The sequence below is a fragment of the Capsicum annuum genome, chromosome 9, assembly GCF_002878395.1.
Source record: "Capsicum annuum cultivar UCD-10X-F1 chromosome 9, UCD10Xv1.1, whole genome shotgun sequence".
NCBI classification, from domain to species: domain Eukaryota; kingdom Viridiplantae; phylum Streptophyta; class Magnoliopsida; order Solanales; family Solanaceae; genus Capsicum; species Capsicum annuum.
The window spans coordinates 173,624,071-173,651,430 of NC_061119.1; positions in this window are offsets into that span (position 1 = coordinate 173,624,071).

Here is a 27,360-nt window from a genome sequence, read left to right on the forward strand (position 1 = left end):
ATTGGTATTGTTATACCAACTACACATGGAAGGTAATAATCAATATGCCATAATGATTACATCACTTGGGGGAATTTATAATCCCTTTGTTTCAATTTTACAAATTAAAATATTTTTCATAATTAAAACCACTTTCACAATATGGGGTTGGGGTCTGATGTTGGGTGTATTTACGCATTCTAGCATCACTATTCTAGCCCTTTTAGACTTATTTTGAGGATGATTTGTGTGATATATGGGTTGATAATGAGATAAATATGCATCAAAGTTTTAAAGCATGTTTTTATGATGTTTAAAGTAAGTTCCAAACAAGTTTGTACTTAAAAGATTCATTTAGAGTTCAACCCGAAAAACTAGTGTTACTAGCTTGAGCTAGGTGCTTGTCTAGTTGATTCCGATGGATTCTATTGTGTTTAAATTATTTCGAATGGTTCTTATGTGTAATTACTTGTAAAACAACTTGTTTTTAATGCTCAAGGGTCAATTGGATCAAGCCAAGGGTCAAAATAATGAGTTAAAGATCAAAGTGAAATTAGCCTATGGTTAGCTCGTGTTTCTAGTTCGTCGTGTTGGATGTTGTGTTGTTTTGAGCTTTAAATTGTTGTGTTTAATGATATAGTATTCTTTTTGGATGGATAATTATGATATATGAAGGATATACAAGCTTTAAATCAAGTGGGAACAACTCAAAAAGGCTTAGAATGGCTCAACGAAGGCATAATACGCAGATTGACGCACTTTTGGACCCCTGGAATGTGTTGGGAGTGTGTGGACTGATGGAATGTCAAATGGAAGTGTGCAAAAAACTGATGGCTTGAGAAGAGGCCCAAAATTATAACCAATAGGTGCATGGTGGTCCTAACTGTGATTAGCATGCGTCGCATGCTCTATTTCGGTGCCCCCTTGCCTTAGAAAAATTTTGAACGACAAATTCTAGTAGCAGCATGCTATTAGCATGCGACACATGCTCCACTCCACACATGGGATTTTCACTCCAATTGGATTCCTACACGGATTGGGCTTACTCCTATACTATAAATACATGTTATATCACGTTTTTTACATACTTTTGGACATCTTGGAGCATTAGGGGCTACCAAAACTTCTTTTTAGGTTTTATCATTTTTTATTTAGTTTCTTTATAGTTTGTATCATCAATCCAAGGGATTGGATGATGAATATTTCCATTAGAGGCTAAACTCCCTTTTCGAGGTTAAAGCCACATTCATGATTATTTTCGTTTTGAATTAAGTTTGTTGATTTGCTTATCATTATTGTTGTTTGTATATTCTTGTTTTAACTATTTTAAGGATTAGCTACCTTTAGAATACATCAATTGTCAACCTTGTGAACTTGGGAGAGGGAATAGGAAGATAAAACATGGGAATAAGCAAGGTAAGGTTCGTAGTCTTTTATAAATAAGGATTTCAAATTAGCATCTAGGACAGGGATGTACCTAGAAGCCTTACTTGAATCATATGTAAGATGATATTTCACTACCAGAAATTTGCTATTTTCCTACTGAAAAACGTAGTCAAAAATTTCCGACTACTTCGGTCGAAAATATTATTCTTTTATTTTTTGATACTTTTTGTGACAAAAACAGTCAGAATTTTTGGCGGAAAATTTCGGAAAATATAAATTTCGACTACAGTAGTCGAAAACAGTAATAAATAAATAAAATCAATAATTAATTTAATATATATCCGACTACCGTAGTCGAAAATATAAATAATTAAATAAATATAATTCTAAGTATCTAATCAGTCCTTTATATGAAAATTAAATAATTATTTAAATAAACTATTAAATTTATATTTCTGACTACTGTAGTCAAAAATACTAATAACTCAAAAAATTAATAATAATTAAGTATATATCCGACCACCATAGTCGTAAACATAAATAATTAAATAAATATATTACTAAATGTATAAGCAGTTCCTTATGCAAAATTTAAAAAAAAGTAAAATAAATTATTAAATATATATTTCTAACCGTTGTAGTCGAGAATGAAATAATTAATTAAATATATTTGTAAACATATAATTGTACCCTTACACCAAAATTAAATAATTATTTAAATAAATAATTAAATATGTATTTCCGACTACTGTAGTCAGAAATCTTATAAATAATTAATTTCAATACATAATTTATTATATTAAATACTTAACCGACCGAAGTAGTCGAAAACTTTAAATAACTAAACATATTAAATTTATTTTCAACTGAAGTAGTCGAAAATTTACTTTTAATAAACCCTAAACGCACAACTTTCCCAATTCTGTCTCTCTCTCACTTCCTCAATCTCTAGGGCACGCTTCTCTCTCTCTCTCGGCTCTCTTCTCTCTATGTCTCTCTAAAAAGTTGGCTGTAAAGGTTGCGTCTCTCGAAAAAAGTGGTAACGGGGACGGTTAATTTTACTGATTCATGGTAAAAAATGAACTTACTTGGTGAATCTTTTTTTTCGATTGTTAGTAAATTGGCAATGTCCAACAATGTGTAAACCTTGTTGCATACAGAGCTTGCCTTTTTCACCTTAGGCTAAGCTGAGGTTTTTGCCTTCTCGTTCTTCTAGATATGTGACTTTTACGAGTTATTTTTCTTTTTTTGCCCTTGGAATTTCTTACTGATGAGGGTAATTTAGTCACCTTACACCTATGTGATTTGTTTGCATAGTTACAATAAAAGAATAGAGCAAACTAATCAATAAGCCCTAGTCTGCAGACCCTCTATCTATGATTCAATTGCAGGTTGATCAAGTTAACTTGAATCTAACAATGTCCGACTCAGAAACCAAGTATGAGAAAAATCTCATATGAGTTCTATATTTTCCAGCTAGAAAGCAACCAGATGGGAAAATATCAGGGTTTAATCTGGGATTTGTCAAGACACTTTCTTGAAGAAACGGGGTAACAAAAGTGATCCATTGTCCATGTCGCATGCATATCCACTTTGGTAATTATAGAAATGGCTTCATCTACGGGGGGACCCAAGGGTGTTTAAAACAAGAATACAATACATTGGTGTGGACTATCTGATATGAACCACTTAATTAGATGATTATATTTAAGAGAGCAGAAAACTTAATAATGAACCCTTGCATCTGAAACCTTTACCTATTTCCTCTCCCTCATATCTCTTTAAACTATAGCTGCTGCGTTGGTAACACCAATATCTGGTGCCCAGATACGTTGTCTATTTATTCTCTGCTTTTTACTGCTATGTTTGAAACTGAATTAAATATATATGTGTGACATTATGTTACTAGAGTTAGTTAATCCATGTCAAGAGAGTGCTTCAGGAACCTGTGTTGCTAGGACTCTTCATTCAAATATGTCAGTGGGTGCATGAAAAGTGAAGAGTCCACACAACTTAATCAGGAACTAAGGAATTTTGAGGTTTCATAAGAAATAATTACTATATATTAGGTGAGTGACTTACAGTAGGATAAGTACATTTAGAGTGTTGCTACAACTAATTCTTTAAAACAATAGTGGTGTCACCAGGTATCTTCCCTGGCCTTTTTTTCCTCACTATCTCTTCCCTCATATCTTCAATTCTTGATCTAAATCCCTACAACAACCAAACGATAGCTATGATATCCCAAGCTACAAATTAGCACTTGATAAGTATCAATAACAAAGTTCATATCAAACTAAAAAAAAGGTGAAATGGTTAGTTTTTGAGTTGACAAGGCAACAGGTCTACATGTCTGCTTCAGCACTCTATTTGGATATTTCTTTTTATACTTATCTTAAAAAAATTGTTCATATGCATGGTTTTTGAGGTTACCTATTTGAGCTCAATTTTGAGTTACTGTATGACCCTCTCCATTATAAACCTTTCAGATTCAGTAGGAAGACCAAATCCCATATCCATCAAGTCATGTGCATCACCTCCAGATTGGTCTAATGAAAAATCCATCTGTAGCTCATCTTCATCATCAAACATTATAGCACCTGTTCCCTCTCCAAGTGTTGCTCCTGGCCACAAAAAATGTCATATATATATATTAAACAAGTAAATAGCTATTGTTGCTGATAAAGAAACTCCAAGATATTAAACAAGTAAATAGCTATCATATGGATTGGATACCTTTCACTAATAAAAAAATTCTTCTTTTAATTAAAATATTCTATTGTTGCTAGCTTCTTTACTATGTTGTATTGAATCTTTTAGTTTTTTGCTTGTGTCCACTGCGTAGTAGCATCTTTAAACAGCCCTATTATTGTTTTGTTTCTCTTGTTTTTGTTTCTCTTTTCTATTATTATTGTTGTCGTTCTTATGTAGATGGAAAATAAAGATCGTACATGTATGTATAATAGACTTTATTCTAACAGTGTGGGGTTGAGAGAGGAATATAAAGCTGGGGTAGGTGGATTTATTGCTAAGGCAATGACACTTAATGATTTTTTTTATTGAAGGGACAATTAGGTGTCCTTGCTGGAATTGCAAGTGTTGCAAGTTATTGAGTCCAGATGCCATTACATTAAATCTTTATAGGAAGGGTTTTATGTTGAATTATACTGTGTGAACAGCTCATGGAGAGAGCAGTGCTACTAATAATTTTGCTTTTCAAAATTATGTTGAAAGTCCAATAAGAGAGAATAATGTTGAAAGTTCACGATATAGTGAGATGGTCAGGGATGCTTTTGGGACACACTCAGGGGCTCAAAATAAACCAAATGATGAGGCTAAGCACTTTTCTGAATGGTTAAAGGAAGCTAGTCATCCATTGTATGAAGGATCAGTGCATTCTAAGTTATCTGTTGTAGTTCGGTTATTGAATATTAAGTTAGATTATTCAATTTCTTAAGAGGGCTTGAACTCTATCATTGGACTTATGAATGAACTTAACCCAAATAAACTTATCTTACCCAAATATTTCCACACAACAAAGAAGTTGGTTTCTAAGTTAGGACTTTCATCAGAGAGGATTCACTGTTGCGAGAAAGGTTGCATGTTATTCTATAAGAAAGATACAAATTTAGAACATTGCAAATTTTGTAATCAACCTTGTTATAAGAAAGTCAGACATGCTAAAGAGAAGAAGGTTCCTGTGAAGTCGATGCATTACTTACCCCTTATACCACGGTTAAAGAGGTTGTATGCATCAATGAGCTCTGCCCCTCATATGAGATAGCACTATGAAAATAAAAGACCACTTGGTGTTTTATGTCATCCGTCAGATGGAGAAGCATGGATGCATTTTGATAGTGTGTATCCAGATTTTTCTAGTGAACCAAAAAATTAGGTTGGGATTATCTACTGATGGATTCACTCCATTTTCTGTCTCAGCTACGCCATATTCATGCTGTCCTGTGTTTGTGACTCCTTATAATCTTCCACCTGAATTGTGTATGACGAGTCAGTATATATTTCTAACTTGCATTATTACAGGTCCTCGCAATCCAAAAGTTTTGATTGATGTATATCTGCAACCATTGATTGATGAGTTGAACTTATTGTGACATAAAGATGTGGAAGCATATGATGTATCAATGAAACAAAACTTTAGATTGCGTGCTACTTTGATGTGGACTATAAATGAATTTCCTACTTATGAAATGGTGTCTGGGTGGTCAACTGCAGGTAAGTTAGCTTGCCCTTATTGTATGGAAGACACAAAAGCATTCGCTTTGAAACATGGGGGTAAGAACTTATGGTTTGACTGTCACCGTCGATTCTTGCCAATGCAATATGTAGTGTGTGGAAAATACACGTTAGTATCCTACATAAGTTATTGACCAAAAGATATAAGCCTTTAATATCTTCCTCTCTATTAAACTGAGGTCTCAGATATGCATATCCTGGGGATTGAAACGATAGGAAAAAGGAATAAGAAAGGACCAAAGTCTTTTATATTTCTTAAGCTTGGTTAAGGTAAATCTACAAATAAGAAAAATAGGCATATTTTGTGATATCCTAAGTCTTAATAAGGTAAACGATTGATAGAATGTTTCAAGATGATGTTTGTAGCTTGTGAATGTTTACTTTTTAACTTATCTTGGAGATAGAACTAGCAAATTTCATATGTTTAAGTTCTAGGTAAGTGATGATAAGTCTTCATGGGAAGTGGATTGTATAAATGATAGTAATACTTTATAAAGGAAGTACTGGTTGGAAACTCCAGTGAATGCCACCTCCTATTGGAAAATAATTAGAGTTTCTAACTTATAGCTTCCTATATAGTGTATAAAGACTCGAAAATTGATGTAGGAGTTCAAATTTAACTTATAGCTTCTTATATAGTGTATAGTATCTTTGGCACATTCTTTTGAATGTATTAGCAACTTTGGGGCATTGACTCCCTATATAGCTGTAGACCCCTTCCAAACTATCTATTTATAACTTAAACAATTGAAAAGAATCCACCTAAACTACTACTTCTGTTGGATTTGAGTATTTTCAAAGCATGGACTCCATGATCTATTATTAGTCTTAAGATGTTTTGGTCTATGCTGCTCGAACTTGTCTTCATACTTGCATTACCTCTTTTTCCAAAATTTTGCAAGAATATGAAAATAGGGGAATAGAGCACCCTTTTATTGATGTCTACGAAGATACACATAGGCAGAAAAACAAGGATGGTACAAGAGGAGATTGGGTTGAACCGCGTGCTAAAAATGCATATGTAAGATAATAGCTTTTACATACATTGTTTTATTATTACTCAACTTTGCTTGTTTACGTACTGACAAATAATTTTTCTTTCAGGAAGAATTTCAAAAAAGAATAAAAGAGTGTCGTCAAACCCAACCTACTTTAGAGGATGGTACCATGGTCCACCCATCACCTGAGTAGTTCTTCGTTGTTTCCCAGTTCCTCTTCTACTTTACAAACTATGGAAGAAATGGAAGCGATGAAAAAGCAAATTGTGGAATTGACGCAGAAATGTGCAGCTAACGATGCTAAGTTTGCTAAAATTGATAAATTGGAGGAGTTGGCTAAGAAGCACATGCTGCAAGTATTTCAGGACGAGGAAGATAATGAATCTGATGATAATTAGATTGTAGTTATTGTTCTTGTTTTTTGTTGTGACATTTAGATGTTTAAACTATTTGATTTGATATTTGTTTTGAATGGTTTAAAGTGGTTGTATTTATAAATTTTTGTCATGTTTGATCCAATTGTGAAAAATACATTAGCTATGTTGTTTATGATCTGAAAGCAGTGTAAGCTAATGCAATATAATAATTATTTAATTATTTATTAAATAATAATAATTATTTAATAATTTTCCGACTATAGTGGTCAGAATAATTAAAATTATTAAATAATCATTTATAAAATTTTCGACTACATTGGTCGGAATAATTATAATTATTAAATACTTATTTATTAAATTTCTTACTACAGTAGTCGGAATAATTACATTATTAAATAATTATTTATTATTTTTTCGACCACAGTAGTCGGAATAATTATAATTATTAAATATTTATTTATTAAATTTTTGACTACAGTAGTCGGAATAATTACATTATTAAATAATTATTTATTAAATTTTTGACCACAGTAGTCGAAATAATTATAATTATTAAGTTTCTGACTATAGTAGTCGAAATAATTAAAATTATTAAATAATTCTTTATTAATTTTTCAACTACAGTAGTCGGAATAATTAAGATTATTAAATAATTTTTTATTAAATTTCGACTACAATAGTCAGAATATTTATAATTATTAAATAAATATTTATTAAATATCCGACTACATTTTTGACAAGCTATATTCCGACTACCATCAAGTAGTCGGAAAGTAGTCGGAACTACCTTATTTTCTGACCACATTCAGACTACACTGGCGGTCAAAAATTTACTGTTTTCCAGCAGTGTTTGTAAAGAACTTAGGTGAACTATTACATCCCCGCTCAACAATGTAGTTGTAAGGTTCAACTTAGGTAAAGGATTAGAGGTTGGAAAACCATAATCATGCAATTAACCCTACGAATCAACAACCAAGATAAGCAATTTAACGAATGAAGTTCAATAACGTAGTATGATTGTTCGTAAGCCTTAACCCTGGGCTTCTATCTATAGATTGTCCTAAGTCATTACTTTTTTTCATTAGTTTAGTTTATTTTTAGTTTACAATTCTAAAACTCTATTTTTTACTCTTCTCAATTTGTTAAACCAGAATTGGATAAGCGGCGAGCGCAAGTCCCTGAGAGATCGATACTTGGGCTTCCTTGAAGCCACTTTACTACTTGATAAGACCCATGTACACTTGTGTGTGCGCTTAAGCGCTGTCAGGGTCATAATCACTTCAAAAGTCATAAGTTTGGGAAAATCACAATTCCTTAGTTCATTCACCATACCCATGCACCCACAAGTTCAAAACCATAGTTTAAGCATGAATAATCATATGCAAAGCATGAGAACTATTGTTCCATCCATAAACATTCAAAACCCGCAACCCTTGTTTTAAAACCAACATTAACATCTTATGAACAATACTTTAAAACACATGTTTTTAACAAATTAACAATGAGGGAAGAGTAACATGCCTTAAACACCAAGAAATTTGGAGAGAAATTCGACTTTGAGCCCTTAGATGACCAACTTGATGAAACCCTAGCTTGACTTGCTTGAGGTAATTTAGAGAGCCTTTTGGAGTGTTTGAGAAGTTATTTAGATTTGTTTCTAAGTGCTAATGATACCCTAAATGAGTTATAAGATGTGGGTTTCAATTTGGGTAAAAGGGAAACTGTCTAGAATGCCCTTAACTAAAAAGTTGAAAAAGTGCCGCCATTGACTACGGGTCAATCGGTGACTCGTAGCCACTCCTTATGACTTGTGACCACGAGTTGTAACCAAGACAGTCTATAGGACTCCCACACACTGTTGACCCTACAACTCAATTGGTACCACTCGTAATGAGACCTTACGACTCGTAGGGTCCAATCGTAGTCAACACAGAACCGAATTGGTAAACATTAGACATCCTACGATTTGCACCTAATGACTCGTAACAAGCCCTTACGACATAGTGAGCCACTCATACTCAGAGCAGAACTCAGCCACCTAATTTTTTATTTGGTTACAATTTAGTCCATAGGACCCGTCAAGACTCCCAAAGACTTATTCCCCCAAGTCGTACCCAGGACAGTAACTCAAGCACCATTCACTGGACATCTTATAACTAGGGTCACCTGACCCATCAAGACACATTACAACTCATAGGGTGAGTCGTAATTAGGGCAAAAATATCAGAACTTGAAAATTTTTTGAGGGCTGAGTCATAATTAGGACAGAAAGCTCAGAACTCAAAAAGTTTTTGAGGGCCAAAAACCTGAGGCATTACATACTCCTCTCCTTAGGATCACTTGTCCTCAAATGATAGGACAAGGCATTTATTAGCACGATTTGACTCCACATACCACTACTCTTACCTTTAACAAAGACAGAAAACAAATATGACAAGGAAATCACAATTTTCTTTACAAAGTTAGACAACAAAGATGCTAAGGAATACTCATACCTCAAGCACGATTATTCAGAATGGGAAACAAGAACGAATACTTGGATTTCATGTCTTCCTCGTCTTCCCAAGTAACTTCCTCAACCTTTTGGTTCCTCCAAAGAACCTTTATCGATGCCATATCCTTGGTCCTCAACCGACGGACTTGCTGATCTAAAATCTTAATCGGGACTTCTTCATAGCACAAGGAATCCAAAATACCTACCTCCTCCAAGGGAAAAACTGTGGAAGGATCACCCACACATTTTTCAATCTAAATATAAAACACCGGATGAATGGAGCTCAAACAAGAGGGCAACTCCAATTCATATGTGACATTACCAACCCTCTTTAAAACTACGCACAGACCAATATAACGGGTATTGAGCTTTTCCTTCTTACGAAACTACATCACTCCCTTTATGGGGGACACCTTCAAAAATATTCAATCACCAACGCTGGACTCCAACTTTCTTCACCTCACATCCGTATAGGACTTTTGGCAATTTTGGGTGGCCTTAAGTCTATCTCGAATCACCTTCACCTTCTCCGTGCTTGATGAACCAAATCAGGGCCAAACAACTTATTTTCACCAACCTCAAACCACCAAATTGGAGACTTACACCTCCTACCATATAAGGCCTCAAACGAAGCCATACCAATGCTAGAGTGATAACTGTTGTTTTAGGAAAATTCTATGAGTGGCAGGTGGTCAACCCAACCACCCCTAAAATCAAACAAGCTCGAAACATATCTTCTTGGACCTAAATTATCCTTTCCTCTTGCCCATCCATCTGCGGGTGTAAAGAAGTAATAAGGGTCACCTTAGTCTCCAAACCTCGCTAGAACGACCTCTAAAAGTGAGATGAAAACTGAGTACCCCAATTTGATATGATGGAAACTGGAGTACCATGCAATTTCATGATCTTCCCAATGAATAACTTGGCATAATCCTCCGAAGAGAAATTCGTGAGTACTGGAAAGAAGTGAGAGACTTAGTCATCCTATCCATTATGACCTATATCGAATCAAATTATTGACGAAACCGTGAGAAACTGGTAGTAAAATCTATATTAATTATCTCCCATTTCCACACCGACAGCTCAATCTCTTGAGTCTACCCACCGAGCCTCAAGTGCTCTATCTTCACTTGTTAACACACCATGTACTTATCCACAAAATTGGCCACATCCTGCTTCATATTATTCCACCAATAAATCTCTTTAAGATTATGATACATTTTTGTCGAACCAGGATAAATAGTATATCGCGACTCATGAGCTTTGGCCAAAATTTTTCCTCGTAACCCATCAACATCAAGAGCACACAATTTGCCTTGGTACCTCAAATACCATCACCACCAATCTCGAAAATCATTACTTTCTGCCTACCTATATTATTCTTAATTTGAATTAGAATAGGATCCAACACTTGTTTTTCCTTTACCTCCGCACCAAGAGATGACCTCGCCACCTTTTGAACAATCACACTACCATCCTTGGAATCCAAAAGATGGATTCCTAGATTAGATAGATGGTGAATATCCTTCACCAAATCCCGCTTCTTCTCATCCACATGAGATAAGCTTCTCATAGACAACCTTCTAAGAGCATCAACAACCATGTTAGCTTTACTTGGATGATAGTGGATACTCATGTCATAATCCTTTAGCAACTCAAGCTACTTCCTTTGCCAGAGATTTAATTCTTTCTGGGTGGACACGTATTGCAGGCTCTTATGATCAGAGCATATATCAACATGGACCCTATACAAATAATGTCGCCAGATCTTTAATGCAAACACCACAACTAATAATTCTAAGTCATGGGTAGGATGATTATTTTTATGAACTTTTAACTGTCTAGAAGCATAAGCAACCACCTTGCCATGCTCCATCAACACACAACCCAACACTATCCGAAATACATCACAATAGACAACAAAACCATCAATGCCCTCATGTAGAGTCAAGATCGGTGCCGAAGTCAACTTATTCTTCAGCTTGTTGAAACTACTCTTACAAGCATCACACCACAAGAATTTCACCTTCTTCTAAGTTAACTTAGTCAACGGGGTAACAATAGAAGAGAAACTCTCTATAAACCTTCTATAATAACTGGCTAAGCCCAAGAAACTCTAAATATTCGATGGAGTCGTGGGTCTAGGCCACTTCTTAACCATCGCAACCTTCTGTGAATACACCAGGATCCCTTCACTAGAAACAACAAGACCCAAGTAAGTCAGAGCATTCAACCAGAACTCACACTTAGAAAACTTTGCATACAACTGCTTCTTCATAAGGGTTTGTAACACAAGGCGGAGATGATCAACATTATCTGCCTCACTCTTGGAATACACCAAAATATTGTCAATAAAAACAATGACAAACAATTCCAAGAACTAACAAAAAACTCAATTCATAAGATCCATAAACGTGGCCAGGGCATTAGTCAAACTAAAAGACATCACTAAAAACTCAAAATAATCATACTGAGTTCAAAAAGCAGTCTTAGGGATATTCGCCTCCCTAATCTTCAACTGATGGTACCCAGACCGAAGATCAATCTTGGAGAAGAGTTTAGCACCCTGAAGTTGATCAAACAAATCATCTATCCTTGGAAGAGGGCACTTATTCTTTATCATCACCTTATTCAATTGCCGATAATCAATACACATTCAAAGGAAATCATCTTTCTTATGCATGAACAAAATAGGTGCACCCCACGGGGACACACTAAGATGGATAAAACCCTTGTGTAGAAGATCCTTTAACTTCTATTTGAGCTTCTTCAACTCAGCTAGAGCCATTCTATACAGAGGGATAGAAATAGGACGAGTGTCTGGAAGAAGACCAATCCTAAAATCAATTTCCCTATCAGAAGAAACACTAGGAAGATTATCAGGAAACACCTTGAGAAATTCACAGACCACGGGGAAAGTTTGGAAAGAAGGACCTTCGGCTTAGAATCCTTAATATGTACTAAGTGATAGAGGCACCCTTTGGAAACCAATTTTTGAGCTTTAAGATACAAGATGAATCTTCCCTTTGGCACTAGGGAACTAACTTCCCATTCGATTACCGTCTCATTTGGGAAATTGAAATTGACCTTTTGGGTCTGACAATCAAGGGACACATAGAACGAATGCAACCAATCCATCCCCAAAATTAGATCAAAGTTTAACAGGTCTAACTCTATTAGATCGACATCACACAACCGCTATATACCCATCTAGCCACAATAGAGTCACCCACCAGGGTGGACAAAAAAAAGATCCCAAATACTCTCAGGATCAAAGCCAAAATAAATAGCCACTTAAGAAGTTACATAAGAATGAGTAAACCCGAGATCAAGTAGACAATATACATCATGAGAAAAGAGTTTAAGCATACCAATAACACTATCGGGGGATGCCTCAGAATCTTGGCTAGTGGCAAGAGCATAGAGATGGTTTCGACCATTGCTATAGCCAAAAGTAGAAAAAGCACCTTCTGATGCAAGAGCAGATAAAGTAGCAACGAGAACCTTATTCGCCCCAGAAGTAACCTTAAAAGGATAATCCCTCTCCAGATAACCAGTCTGACCATATTTAAAATACTTATTCCTCGCAAAAACTATGATTGTAACTCCCCAAGAACCTATCCCGAGATGTCACATAATGCTTAAGGTCACACGTTGCCTCAAGCTGACCCTCTAAGCCTGTCATCATTTTCAGAACTCACTACGACGAAAATCAAGCTAGAGTAAGAAAGAATAATGATGCCATGAACATACTGGAATATGAAGAAATACTGTCATGTTCAATTAAAATACTGAAGTTCTGCACATACTAGTACTCTATTCTGACAAAGCCTCTACTACATAAGACTGAGGAGATATTGGGACAGATCCCCCAACTGACTCATATTTAACTGAAAGGCAATAACCATCTATTAATAAGACAAAATCAGGGGCATAGGTCCTCGAACCATGAGGACTCACCAATTGCTGAAATGTAGATGAAGGTACTCGAAGATCATTGTCGCTGCTGAGACTGAGCACCTAAACCTACATCACGAGGAAATATAGAACACAGAAGAGTATGGGAATCAGTACTTGGGAATGTACTGAGTATGTGGGGGTGTATGGAACGTTTTTAAATAATATCATATATATAAAATAAAATCATGCATGCTGACAATAACGACTCTCTTCGCTTGAATTCCCTGAAATATAATTTCCATAAATCATCAATAATAACGTATGCTTCATAAATCTCATAAATCATTGGACTCAACTCAAACTCTTTGACTCATGACTTAGACTAACTTGGTAACTCAAGGAACTTAGATCATTATGGACTTGGGAGTTTCTTATAACCAACATAAACTAAACCATGTGAGCCGCATAGAGTCTAACATTTTGCCCTCCTAAGGAGAGAACCTCACATTGGCGGGAGCATCGTACTCTTGCCAGGGAATATAACCTCAATTTCGTTATCACAATCCCATACTCGGCCTCTGGCCCACAATTATCAATATCAATCCTACGGTGGCATGTAGTTTTGGAGAAATACCAAATTTCCCACTCGGTGCTAAATACTCCTCCCAGACTCAGCTCTGAATGCGTTAGGACATCCATCTTAATCAATATCAACTCATGTGTCTATCATGGAGACCAAAACATAAATATATCTCATCTGTAAATCATATACAACTGTGGATTCCTAACTCGACTCAAAATCGAAACAATCTTTCTCAATATCAAGTGTATTACCCATCAAATTATGTCAAATGTCAAAACTTTAAGAAGACATCAAAAGACTCATTCTTGACTTTCAGTTCCAAATATCAATATATATTCAATAATCAATATTTCATAGAAAATCTTGAATCATGACACTTATCTCAAATCATTTAGAAATCATCAATACATAATAACAATATGCATCTCATGGTATAAATCTTCAATTTAAGAAATATGATGGTAAATAAATCATAATAACAAACTTAGTCAACTCAAATTTTGTAATTCATCAATAAAGTAATTTGGGCATAAACCCACTTGCAAAGATCATGAAATTCCCATAGTAAAAATCATTTCTTTGGGCACAAGAATGAAAGGATATTCTTGTTCAAGCCCCACAATCCTTGGATTATAAATTTGAGAATAAGAGACTTGATTGGAACTTATTTCTCGCACTTTTAGGATAAGAGTCTTGATGCCTTTGACTTGGGGAACTTAATTCTTGAACAACTTGGAGAAATCTATGGAAGATTCTTGAATTTCTTGGAGATGATTTGGATTTGGAAAAGAGAAACCCTAGTTCTCTAGATATTTCTTAGAAAAGATTGAAGAGAAAATGAATGGCTCTTCTCTACTTGGATATATATATATATAAGACTGAAAGGGGCGGAAATGACTAAAATGCCCTTTTAAAAAGAGTTGAAAATTGTTGATTGGGGTATGTTACGGTCGAACTGACGGTCCGTCAGAGCAACTGACGGTCCACTAGATCGTTCGTCACTCGAGTGCTAAAACTAGGACATTATGCCTCGACGTGACGGTCGAAGTGATGATTTGTTATGCAACTGACGGTCCACTAGATCGTCTATCACTCCAGGGTCAGAAATGGGATATTCTGCCTTGACTTGACGGTCCTCTTGACGATTTGTCAAATTTTTGGAGGCCCACCATTTTAGCCGTCGTACGATGGCTAGAAAAAGGGGTTACTGCCTTGGATTGACGGGATAACTGACAGTCCACCAGATCGACCATCAAACCTGGGCTATTTCAGTAACGCTCCGTAAAATAGCCATACCTTCCTCGTTCGATGTCAGATTTTGATGAAATTAGTATCAATGGAAAACTTATTCAATGCTATATATAATAGAAATTAGGAATTAGAAAAATACAACACAATATAAACATCACTCACTTTGGAACCACCCCTATCAACTTAAAAATAAATTTAGGCTTAAGGAACGATCGGGGTATTACAACGATGCACCTGACCACAAATTCTATAAGGAGGATACAATGGAGATACATGAGCCCCACTAGCTTATAAATGGGCCTATGGTGCTCTAAATACACTATCATACTGAGAACGAGGGCCACCCGATGGCTTTGGTTAAGGAGCACTAGCCATAGAGTAGGAACCAGAGTGGTCCCGCTTTTTCTTAGACCACTTCCCACTGTCACTACCACTTTGTTACTGACCTCCAACTTGATCCAAATAGTTAAACTTCTTACTCTACCTTTCACTTATCTCCCCTTTCTTTTTTTTTCTTACACCTGTTCCATCTACACGACAAGTCTAGAGATGTCCAGATCTTTGTTCAACAAGGAAACCTTTCTCTCTAAGATCAACTCACAGGATAACACAGAGGCAAACTTATTCATTCTAGACCTCATGATAGATACCAATTCAAGAGTATAATGTGACAACTATGAACCTTCAAGTCATACTCGTTTACTGACATCCTGTCTTGCTTTAAATTTATGAATTCCTCAGCATTCGCCTTCCTCAACTCTTGAGGTAAGAAACGATCAAAGAAAGCACTAGAAAAATCATCCCATAAAGCAGACTCAAAATCATTACCACTAAACTGGTCCCACTCCTCTCACCATTGGTATGCTATATCCTTCAACTGATAAGCAATAAACTCTACACACACCATATCAGTAGCATGCATCATACAAAAGATATTTTCCATCTAATTAATACATTTTTGAGGATCTTCTTCAACTTTAAAACTAGTGAAAACAAGAGTATGCAATCTCATGAATTGGAAAACTCTAGTGGCCTTAGAGGATGAAGCAACGAAAGCAACCCACTTAGTCTGAGAGGCCACCAATAGGGTAAGCAAATGGATCAACTGGCAAAACTCAGCATTCAACACAATAGCTCAAGGTGCCTGAGAAGGGATAAAGGGAACTGATGGAGCTCCTTTAGGGCAATCAAAAGTAGTGTCCCTAGATCAGGTCTGAACTCTTGAAGTCAAATGAGCTCCATCCATATTTTCCTCAGATAGGATAAAAGGGTTTTCATAAGCATCAAATCTTCTGGGAGGCATAATCTGAAAAGCGGATACCTGAGAATTAGAGAAGATTCTAGACCTTAGACTCTATAGCTTAAAATACAATAATAAGAAAGGGAAATATTTCTAAATGCCTTATACCCTCTCTCTTATAAGTGTGGTGTGCTACACACTAAAATATGAGACTCTGATTAGCCTTGAAGAAGCAACACCCATCTGATTAGCCTTGGAGTAGTATCCTTCTTCACCATCAAATACCTCAAAGCGGCATAGTCTATATACACCACTACCTTGGTCCCTAATAAATAAGCACAGAACTTCTCAAAAGCATATACCACTGTGAGAAGTTCCTACTCAGTCATAGTGTAATTCTTTTGAGACTCATCAATGACTTGATTGCATAGTAAATAGGATAAAACAACTCTCTTTATTTTGGCAAAGCACAGCCCCAAGCTCCACTCTGCTTGCATCACACACGATTTTGAATGGTATTGACCAATCTGGCACAACAATGATTGGGGCACCAATCAATTCTCCTTTAGGCATTTAAATGACTTTTGTAAACATCATCAAATATGAACTTGGCCTCCTTCTCCAAATGCTTGTAAAGTGGATTTGCAATTTTTCATAAGTCCTTTATAAATCGATGATAGAATCTAGCATGACCAAGAAAATTACGAACTTCTTTTACTGAAATTAGAGGAGGTAGTTTCTCAATAACATCAACTTTTGCTCGATCAAATTCAATTCCCTTGGCTGAAATTCGGTGTATAAGAACAATGCCTTACTTCACCATAAAGTAGCATTTCTCCCAATTCAGGACTAAGTTGAACTCTTCACATCTTTCCAATGCTCTGCTCAGATTTACCAGACACAGCTCAAAAGAATCAGCTACCACTGGAAAGTCATCCATAAACACCTCCAAGATGTCCTTCACCATGTCAGAGAATATAGACATCATGCACCGTTGGAAGGTGGCGGGTGCATTACACAAACTAAACGACATTCACTTAAAGGAGAAAGAACCAAACGGGAAAGTGAATGTCATATTCTCCTGATCCTCCAGGGTGATAGAAATATAGTAATAGCTCAAATACCCATCCAAGAAATAATACCAACCTCTTCTCACCAACCAATCAAGCATTTGATCTATAGTAGGCATCGGGAAGTGGTCCTTCAAAGTCCATGATTTGAGCTTACAATAGTCCATGCAAAATCTCCACCCAGTCACAGTCCTGAGTGGAATTAACTTATTTTTATCATTTGCCACTACAGTCATGCCCCCTTTCTTAGGTATACATTAGACGGGGCTTACCTACTTACTATCATAAATAAGGTATAAAACTCCTACATTAAGCCATTTAATAATCTCCTTCTTGACCACTTCTTGTATCGGCGGGTTAAGGTGGCGTTGGTGATCAATGGTTAGAGTGCAATCTTTCTTAAACTGAATCTTATAAGTGCAAATACCTGGAGGAATACCAATAATATCAGCAATAGTCTAACCTATAACACTTTTATATCTCCTAAGCACATAGATAAGTGCCTCAACCTGCTGCTCACCTAGATGTACTACAATAAGCATGGGTAAAGTGTTCCCACTACCTAGAAACACACACCGTAGATGGCCCGACAACTTCTTCAACTCCAACACCGGTGGATCTACAATAGATGATTTAGCCGGAGGTTTTGGTAGATTTTTAAGATCTAAATCCAGCTTCTTGGGAGCATATGAATATAATCCTATTCCGGTCAGGGAATACACTGTCTCCTCGTATTCCTCAATACCTTCGCTATCAAAGTTTATGAAGACTGCAGCCAGAGCTTCAACAACAAATTTCTCCTCGATCGGCACCTCCTGCTCGTCTTCATAATAAACATCAACAATAGAGAATACACTCGTCTCCTTGTGTTGCTTCATAGACTGGCACTCATCAATCCAAACTACCCCATCATTAAGTCTGAACAGTAGCTCATTAGCCCACAAATCAATAAAAATATTCACGGTTGTGAGAAATGGTCAATCCAAAATTATGGGTACCTCAAAATCCACCTCGTAATCCAGAATAACGAAATCAGTAGGAAATATAAAGCTGACCATATTTACTAGCACATCATACAATATACCCACCGACCGCTTTACTAACCTGTCTATAATCACTAGTCACATATTTGTGGGTGTAGGATCTCCCAAACCGAACTTTTTGTAAACAACAAGTGGCATCAAGTTAATACTTGCTTCCAAATCACATAATGCCTTATCAAAATCAAGAAACCCGATAGTACAAGGGATGTTGCATACTCCCAAGTCTGCTTTCTTTTGCACCAAGGATCCTATCGAAATAGTGCCACAATGGTAAAGATTATCCACTGGTTCATAGCTCACTGTTCTCTTTTTTATCACAAGGTCCTTCATAAACTTAGCATATACAAGCATCTACTCTAGTGCCTCAACAAAAGGCACATTCACCATCAGCTGATTCAGCATCGTTATGAATTTGCTAAACTTTGTGTCATCAAATTCCTTTCTCAGTTGATGAGGGAAGGGAGGTAGTGGTTTTGGGAGAGTAGTAACCACGACTTCCTTCTCCTTTTTCTTTTATTCAAACTCATCAACCTGCTGAAGGTTAGGTGGAATCTCATTACCATCTAGCTTCTTAGACTCCACTGGATGGTTTTCTTCATCTTCTACATCTTCTTCAATCATATCATCAATTACAACTTTGCCTACAGAAGGGCCCGGTAGTATTTTACCACTCTGAGTGGTAACTGCCATGCAAGCACCATCATTTCAAGGATTTTGTACTGTATCACTTAATAATGTACCGCTCTTTCTCTGATTTAATACCGTTGAAAGTTGGTTCATTTGCTGCTCCAACTGCTTGATAGAAGTTGAATGCAAGTTAACTAGCTGACTTATGCAGGATAAGTCACTCTTCATTGTTGTCATACCAACATTAGTCGCTTCAACCCCTTTTAATAGCATCTCCATCATGTCCTTCATGGACATCTTACCTGAACTGGTAGCAGCATTATCATGACTTTCAGGAGGTATATACAGTCCATTCCTATCATTTTTATTTTTCCAACTCCCTTGATCCCTATCTTTGTACCTAAATTTATCGTAATAGTTCTGACCTTGATTCCCTTGGCTATTGCCTCGGAAACCCCCTGATTATTTAAATAGTTGGGCTTTTCCTTAGAATCTAATTCAGCTCTAATTTGTGACCCAATAGCTTTCACCTTCTCAGTCTTTCCAGATAACAAATATTTAGTAAGCAGATCCATCTGGGTTTTTATCTGTGCCTTATCTTGGTCGTGCTCCTCCTCTTTTTGGCATTGCTCTAAAGACATTCCACTAGAAATAGTAGCGCTTTTTACTATATAATCCTTGGTATGCCAAGCTCTACTTGTCTTAGTCAATCGTTTTAACATATTTATTGTTTCGATGAAAGTAAGCTCCATGAATGCTCTTCCTGCAGCATTGTCTACGGTTGGTTTGGTGATGGAGTTTAAAGCTCTATAGAATATCTCCATCAAATGCTCATCGGTTATTTTATGGTTGGGGCACTTTGTAAGATTCTTCTTGAATTACATCCAAGTCTCGAGTAGTACCTCATTTGGTAATTATCTAAAGTTGCTAATCTCGTCCCTCAACTGTAGCATCCTGGAAGGTAGAAAGAACTTTTCTAGGAAAGCTCCTTTCAACTGCCTCCGTTTCGTTATAGAATTGGGAGCCAACTCATTCAACTATATTATTGCCTCCCCAGACAGAGACAATGAGAATAATTAAAGATGAATTGAATTCTATCCAACCCCAGGGTTATCAAATGATTTGCAAATATTGATGAAGTTAACCAAGTACATATTTGGCTCATCCTCTGGAAGTTCGCCAAACAACCCCTTGAGATTATGAAGCTATATCATGGTACTTATTATGTTGAACTTTACACCACAATGGTGGTGGAATAATAGCTCCAGTCGTACCATCCTCATCTAAGTCTGTGTCATCTTCCTCATCAGGTGCAAATTATACAACAGGTTGGCGGTTTAATCTTTCTCTAGCTGCTTGATTTCTATTCACTGGCACAGCTACGTCCTCAGGATGCCTCTTATTTACTGGGTTGATCAGATCATCATCTCCTAAATCTTCCTTATCAGGATTAAGGACATGGGCTGGTTGACCATCATTATGTTGATTAACTTGTGCTCTAGCCAAGGTAGTAATCTCTCAGCTTTTTGTTGTTCTTCCATTCTGCCAATTAGTTGAGGTTCTGGTTAAAATAGTAATAGTGGGTCTCCTGACCTTCTCGTACTTAGCATACAAAATAAATCTCCTATAATAAACAAAAATAACAAATAAAGATAAAATTTGGGAAACTTGACCAAAGGTCAATTAACAATCACTAACTTAATTGACAACTGTATTCCAGGCAATGGTGCCAAAATTTGATACTCCCAAATTACAACTCTTGTTAGAAAGTGTAAGAAGTCGCTATCAAATATAGAACCCAACTAGGTTGGGGTTGAATCCCATAGGGAATAATGTGCAAACTAAGTATTATGGTTGTTAACAGATTGTTGATCGAAGGTTTCAGAGTAAAAGAGAGGTCTTTAACTAAGTTACAGTATTCAAATGTATATAGCAAATTGCAAGTGTTAATTTAATGATAGTAGATAAACTAGAGTTATGTCACCAAGATGTTCAAGCAGTTGGGGTTGTGAGTTATCCTAAGTTTCCAATTTATCATTTCAATTGTAAGAATTATTGAATTCTAAAGTTTACCCATCTGTTTCTCAACCTAAATGGATAGTTTACCCTTTAATTTTTTTGAACTTAAGAAATATGTTGGTTTATTCAACTAGTCTCTCATGTGGGTTAATCCTTGTTCAGGCATCAACCTATAACCCAAAGGTTAAAGCCTTAGGATTCCACGTAAACCTCTTCTTTTCCCAACATGCACTTTTCTACTCAAACAAGTTATGTTCTTGGGCTTACCCTTCGAGTTTGAAACCAAGAAAGGTCATTAATACGAAGAAGGATTTATACAATCTCAATCAAGTATGTAAATTAAGAGTTTTCACAACCCCAATCAACTATTCATATCAAGGATTCCATAGCCCTAGTTATGGGAGCTTAGCCACACATCTCAAGAGAAGAAGAAATAGTCATTGTATTACTCATAAATAAATTCAGAGAAACATGAATAAAATAGCTAAATCCGCAATAGTAGCTTAAATCTTAGAGAAAACCACATTACAATGAGTTTTAAAAGATGAAAGTATGATAAAGATACATAAAATAAAACCTAAAATAGGTAATTATATGCTTCTAGGGACTGGGGTTTTAAAATTCGAAACTCGGATTGCCGCTTCAAGGTTGAGGGATGAGCTGATGGCCCGTCAAGTCCCTAACGGTCCATCACTGGGTTCATTGCAACGTGTCCAGTGATGTTGTGTTCTGTTTCAGCTCCGACGGCCAGGTTGACAGCCCATCAAAGGAATGATGATCTATCACCTTGACCGTCACTTCATTCCTCAATATGATGCATTCTGTTTCTGCTATAACGGCTAAGTTAATGGCTCATCAAGGGACTGATAGTCCATCACCTGGACCGTCGCAAAGATCTGTAACTCTGAGGTTTCTGCTTATCATCGACGGACACCCTGACGGTCCGTCACATAGTTGATGGTCCGTCAGTTGCCAATGCCCTTTTTCTCTTGCTTTTCCAAGTTATTTCTCCAGCTAAGGCTTTGACCTGAAAACACTAAAATCTAGCATCAAATACAACAATAGTTACTTGAAAACATATAATTATCCCTTGTAAAAGATATAAAATATTTCTTCAAAAGCCGGAACATCAACACCTTCAACTTAAGACTACTGCTTGTCCTCAAGAAACTCAACACAAAATCGCATGCATGAATAATACAATGATGGGCATTTAACCATTGAAATATCATGCATGCCCTCTCTTTGCGCTTGATTTCTACTCCAAAACTACTGCTTTTCTAGCTCACTTACAACCTCTATTATCCATCCAAACTTACACCATAAACCCATTTATTTATAAGCATCAGTCACCCTCAACTTATGCTGATATAGTCAGTTGAGGTGCACAATATTTAATTAGATCAGGACCGGATGCTTCATTTCAACTCTAGACCACTTTTTCATTAAACTGCTAATATCCTGACAATAGCCACCCTCAACTTAGGTGTTTTGCCTAAGTTAAGGTGCACAATGTCCAATATTGGACTAGGTTCAAAGTTAGGTGCTAACAACCTAAAGAGAGTTAATCAGAGTTATTGGGAATGAATAAAAACAAACATAAGCTCAAAAAGGGTTAAAAATAGAAGAATCTTTTTAGTGGGTCATTCTTTTAGGCTAAGTGGACTAAAAAGTACAAGAAGGCCTGCTATCCTATCTTATTAAATCAACCACAAAACTATATCAACGAACCGAGTAAGTTCTAAGTGTATCACTATGCAAGAACTATAACAAATACTCACACACAGAGGCAATGAGTTGACACTTATTCTGCCAACTCTTGAGATTTACATCACATGATCATGCACACATTACATTCTAATGCCAATTACAGAATCATAAATGATTGTTTAACATATTTACCAAGTGACAAGAAAGAATAGTCAGACAATCATGTTCAAAGTACTATGCCACAGTCATTTTTCATTCATATATACAAAATGGTTCTAAAGAGAGAAAAATAACATAAATAACATATTTATAATCATGAAACGATATGTACATCATATGAAAAATAAATATGAAATCTAGATATGCCGGTTCTACTAGATAGCACATAGGAAGAAAAGAACACAGGCAACAAAAACCCCCATGGTACAAGTATACCCACCCCCACTAAAAATAAATGATGTGTACTCAATGTATTAAAATAAAGTACAAAGGAGGGAAGTACTTCTAAAGCCTCTCAGTTTGATGAGGCATTAATCAAATGCGGTGAGGCTTGTTTGGCCTCACCTGCAGCAACATTGATCCCTATAGTGGTAGGGGTGCTCAAATCAGCGTCCTCCTAGGTCAAAGATATCTCAATAGGAACTCGGTCTAGAATTGGCCCCCTAAGTGGGGCAAAACTGGTCGGCACTCCTACGGCTTCATCCGCAGCTTTTTTCTTCCTCAACTCTTTATCTTTCTTCGATCTTTTTGCATCTTTCCTCAAGTATCTCACATATCTTTCTTCAGAAGTCATCGTTTCTCGCCTTCTTCTTTTAGAAGCTTTTCTGTCAGCACTTTTGTCCACCTACTTACCTTTGTCCTTGAGTGGCATACCTATCAAGTCTACAATACCCTCATCATCGTCACTGATAATCAAAGCAGGGTCAAAATCTGGCTACTGTGGTTGTTTTTTAAACTCTGCTATGTCCATCTGTGCTTGCCTAAATTCTTTCAAGAATTAAGCTAGATCTAGAATAGACATCGCATCCAGCCTTTTATAGATACGCTCCTCCATATGGTCCATCCTGGTCTGAATATTTTGAAAAGGATAGCCTATGTGTTTAGCTTCTTCTCAAACCTCTTTTGTGCTTTAATTGCCTTGGAAAAATTCTCCTATGTCAGGATGTACTCAGAATATTGAGGCGGGGCAAATGCAGAATCTACAGTCCCACCCATTGGCGGCATAGAGGTTGAACCTGTAGTAGTGGTATGTAGTATAAAATCTGATGGTATATATGTAGTGATAGGTAACGACATACCTGAGGGAACATCTGAAGTCCCGAGGGCTGGAGCTGACTGAGTCTGATAAGCGGGAGGCTTGTAGACTCGCATATCATACGTTGAGTCATCTTTTATTTTCTTAATGTCTTGTCTATGATTCGCGTGAACTGCATTAGCAACTTCACTGATCAAAGAAATATTTGCCCGTCTGCACAACTCTGTGATAAGGCATGGAAATGGTAAAGCACTAGACGTATTGTGTGCATGGGCAAACAACTCATCGGCGATAGTGTGGCTGAATTCTACCTTTAACCTCTCAATCAAGGCAGCAACCATTATCGCTCTCTGAATCTCCAAGTTAGCATCGCCTTCTGGTCGTATCAATCTCAGCCATACAACGGTTACTAAAATTTTTCCCTATAACTTAGGGATAATTTAGCTATCCGCTCATGAGGGTTATACAGCCACACTGGATTTCCATCATCTGTCAATACTCGAGCCAACCAGGGTCTTTGTTGGTTTACTGTGAACATTTGGTGCTCCTGATCTAGGATCGCACCAGATAAGAATTTGTTCAACGTGTGCTCTAAAATATCTATGTTCACTCTACGCACTAGAACCACACACTGGTTTCCCATATCAGTGATATTCACACCCTTGGGGCAATATTTCTCTAACAATGCTAGATAGTTGGCGAAGAACTCACGACCAATATTTGGTTGATATGTACCGGGTGGCCTGCTCATCCAAGACAACTCATATTCATTGAATCTCTACTCTAATTCTAGGTACTCATACAGTTTGGTGGCGGTAATTTAATACTCTTCATGGATGGGCCTCCTTATTGGTATGCTTGCTGTTGGCTCCACCCAATCCAGGAAATGTTCCCATGCTTTCTCCATTTGCCATCGAATTGCCTCCCTCACTTGCGGGTCCTTGTGCTTTATGATGTTTGAATCCTCCTGTTCTGATTCTTTGACTTGGTCAGGGTTAGAGGTTTCGACCCTTTTCTTATTAGGACTGGAACTTATACTGATACCGCTGCTTTCACCCTCCTCTTCAGGCTGGGAAGGTGCCAGGGTACCCTATCTTATTATAGAGTGTTAAAGGTAGATGCTTCCTTACTCCTTGCTTGCTCGCCACTTCCCCATTGTGTTCTACCACCATCTCTAGTTAGGGTAAGTTTTCGTGCCATATCGCCTGAAAAGGGGACAAAGAATCAGTTTGTAATTCAAAACTAAATAAAAACTATGAAAATTTAACTTGACGAAAGGTCTGAAGGTCTATCGAGACAGCGACTGTCCATCGGACTCACAGTCAAGCATAATTCCAGTGAGTCTTTTATTAAGTAGCCCTGCAACGATCGACCTGACGGTTCATTAGGGTTCTAATGGTTTGAAAGTCATCCGATGTGGCTGAACCAATAAACATCAAACTCAATAACCTTGCGATGGTTTACCCAATAGTTCATCAGGGGTGCAACGGTCCATCAAGTTGATCGTCAGCCTCACTTTTCACCCTATATTTCACTTTGGCATTTCGTAGAACACCTGGTGTACTTAAAGTTATTATACCCACCACTATGGCATTAATTTAGTATTTAAGCACAAATTCTGCAACTTTTGATCCATGGGTTACTCAGACTTCACTCAGAATAGTGTACACTAGGGTCCGACTTAGAATCAGAATCACAACAAAGAAAAAACAAGATGAAATTCCTTTCAATAATTAACAACTTACATGACCCATGTTAACAATACAAAAAGGAGAGTAAGGTTGTGATCATACCTTCATTCTGCAGTAAACTTCACTACTCTGACTTGCAAACTCAAAATAAAAAAAACTTAAAGCTTTTATCAGTGATTGTTAACTTGATTTCTGATGCGAGGAAGAGAAGGATGAAGGTGTTTAAATAGGAGAGCGAGGGAAGAAAGAAAGTCCTAAAGGGATATGAATACTTTCAGGTACTTTGAATACAAGGGAATTTAAATAGGGTTAGCATTTGAAAAGTTGATAACGTACTCAACCTTTTCTCTTTATCAATTTAAAAACATTTGGGTCGGATAACTTATTCAGCATTGAATATAACCGACCTGACCCATCAGAGTTAGGGATAAGTTGACGGTCGACCCCGTAAGGAGTCTAACGGTACGTCAGGTGAACCATCGCTTCTTACTAGAACCATATCACTCGGCCTTTGTGCGACGGTCTGTCAATGGTGCGACGGTCTGTCAAGTTGTCCGTTGGTCTTATTCCAGTAACTTGGGTTTCTGATTTCCTTTTGATGCCTCCGATGATGGTCCATCAACCCTTTGATAGCCCTTCGGGCATTTCCCAACTTGTTCAACTTCTGTTTTCCTACATTTCTTTTCCTGCACACTTACAAAACACATCAAATTGCACATAAATAACAAATAAACTCTAACTACGCTTACAACAACACTTTATGGGTTGCCTCTCACTAGCGCCTGATTTATTATCGCAGCATGACTCAGTTATCTCGATTACCCAGACTTCATTAAGATAGATGGTAGCTAAGTATTTTATCGAGTCTATTGGACCAATATACAACTTCACTCATTGCTCGTTAACCTTGAGGACACTTCCATCCTCATCTTCAAGTTCAAATACTCCAGATGAGTAGAATTGGTTAACTTTGAATGGGCCAGACCACTTTGACTCAAGTTTACCTGGAAAGAGCTTCAGTCTAAAATTAAAGAGGAGTACCCAATCACCCTTCTAAAAGTTGTGGTTTTCAATTCTTTGATCATGGTACGTCTTCATCTTTTCTTTACACAGGTCTACTCTTCATAATCCCCGATATGGAACTCATCTATCTCATTTAGCTGCCCCAGTCACTGCAACTCTGCTGCCTAATTCCAATTCAAATTTAGCCTCTTAAGTGCCCACAGTGCCTTGTGCTCCAATTCAATCGAAAAGTGATATGCCTTGCCATAGACCAATTGGTACGGTGACATGCCAATGGGTGTCTAGAAAGCCATTCTGTATGCCCACAAAGCATTATCCAACTTCCTAGACCAATCTTGTCTACTTGCATTCACTATTTTGGCTAGAATAACTTTTATCTTCCGATTTGAAATCTCCACTTGCCCACTAGTCTGTGGGTTATATGGAGTTTCCATCTTGTGTTTCTTAACACTGTATTTCC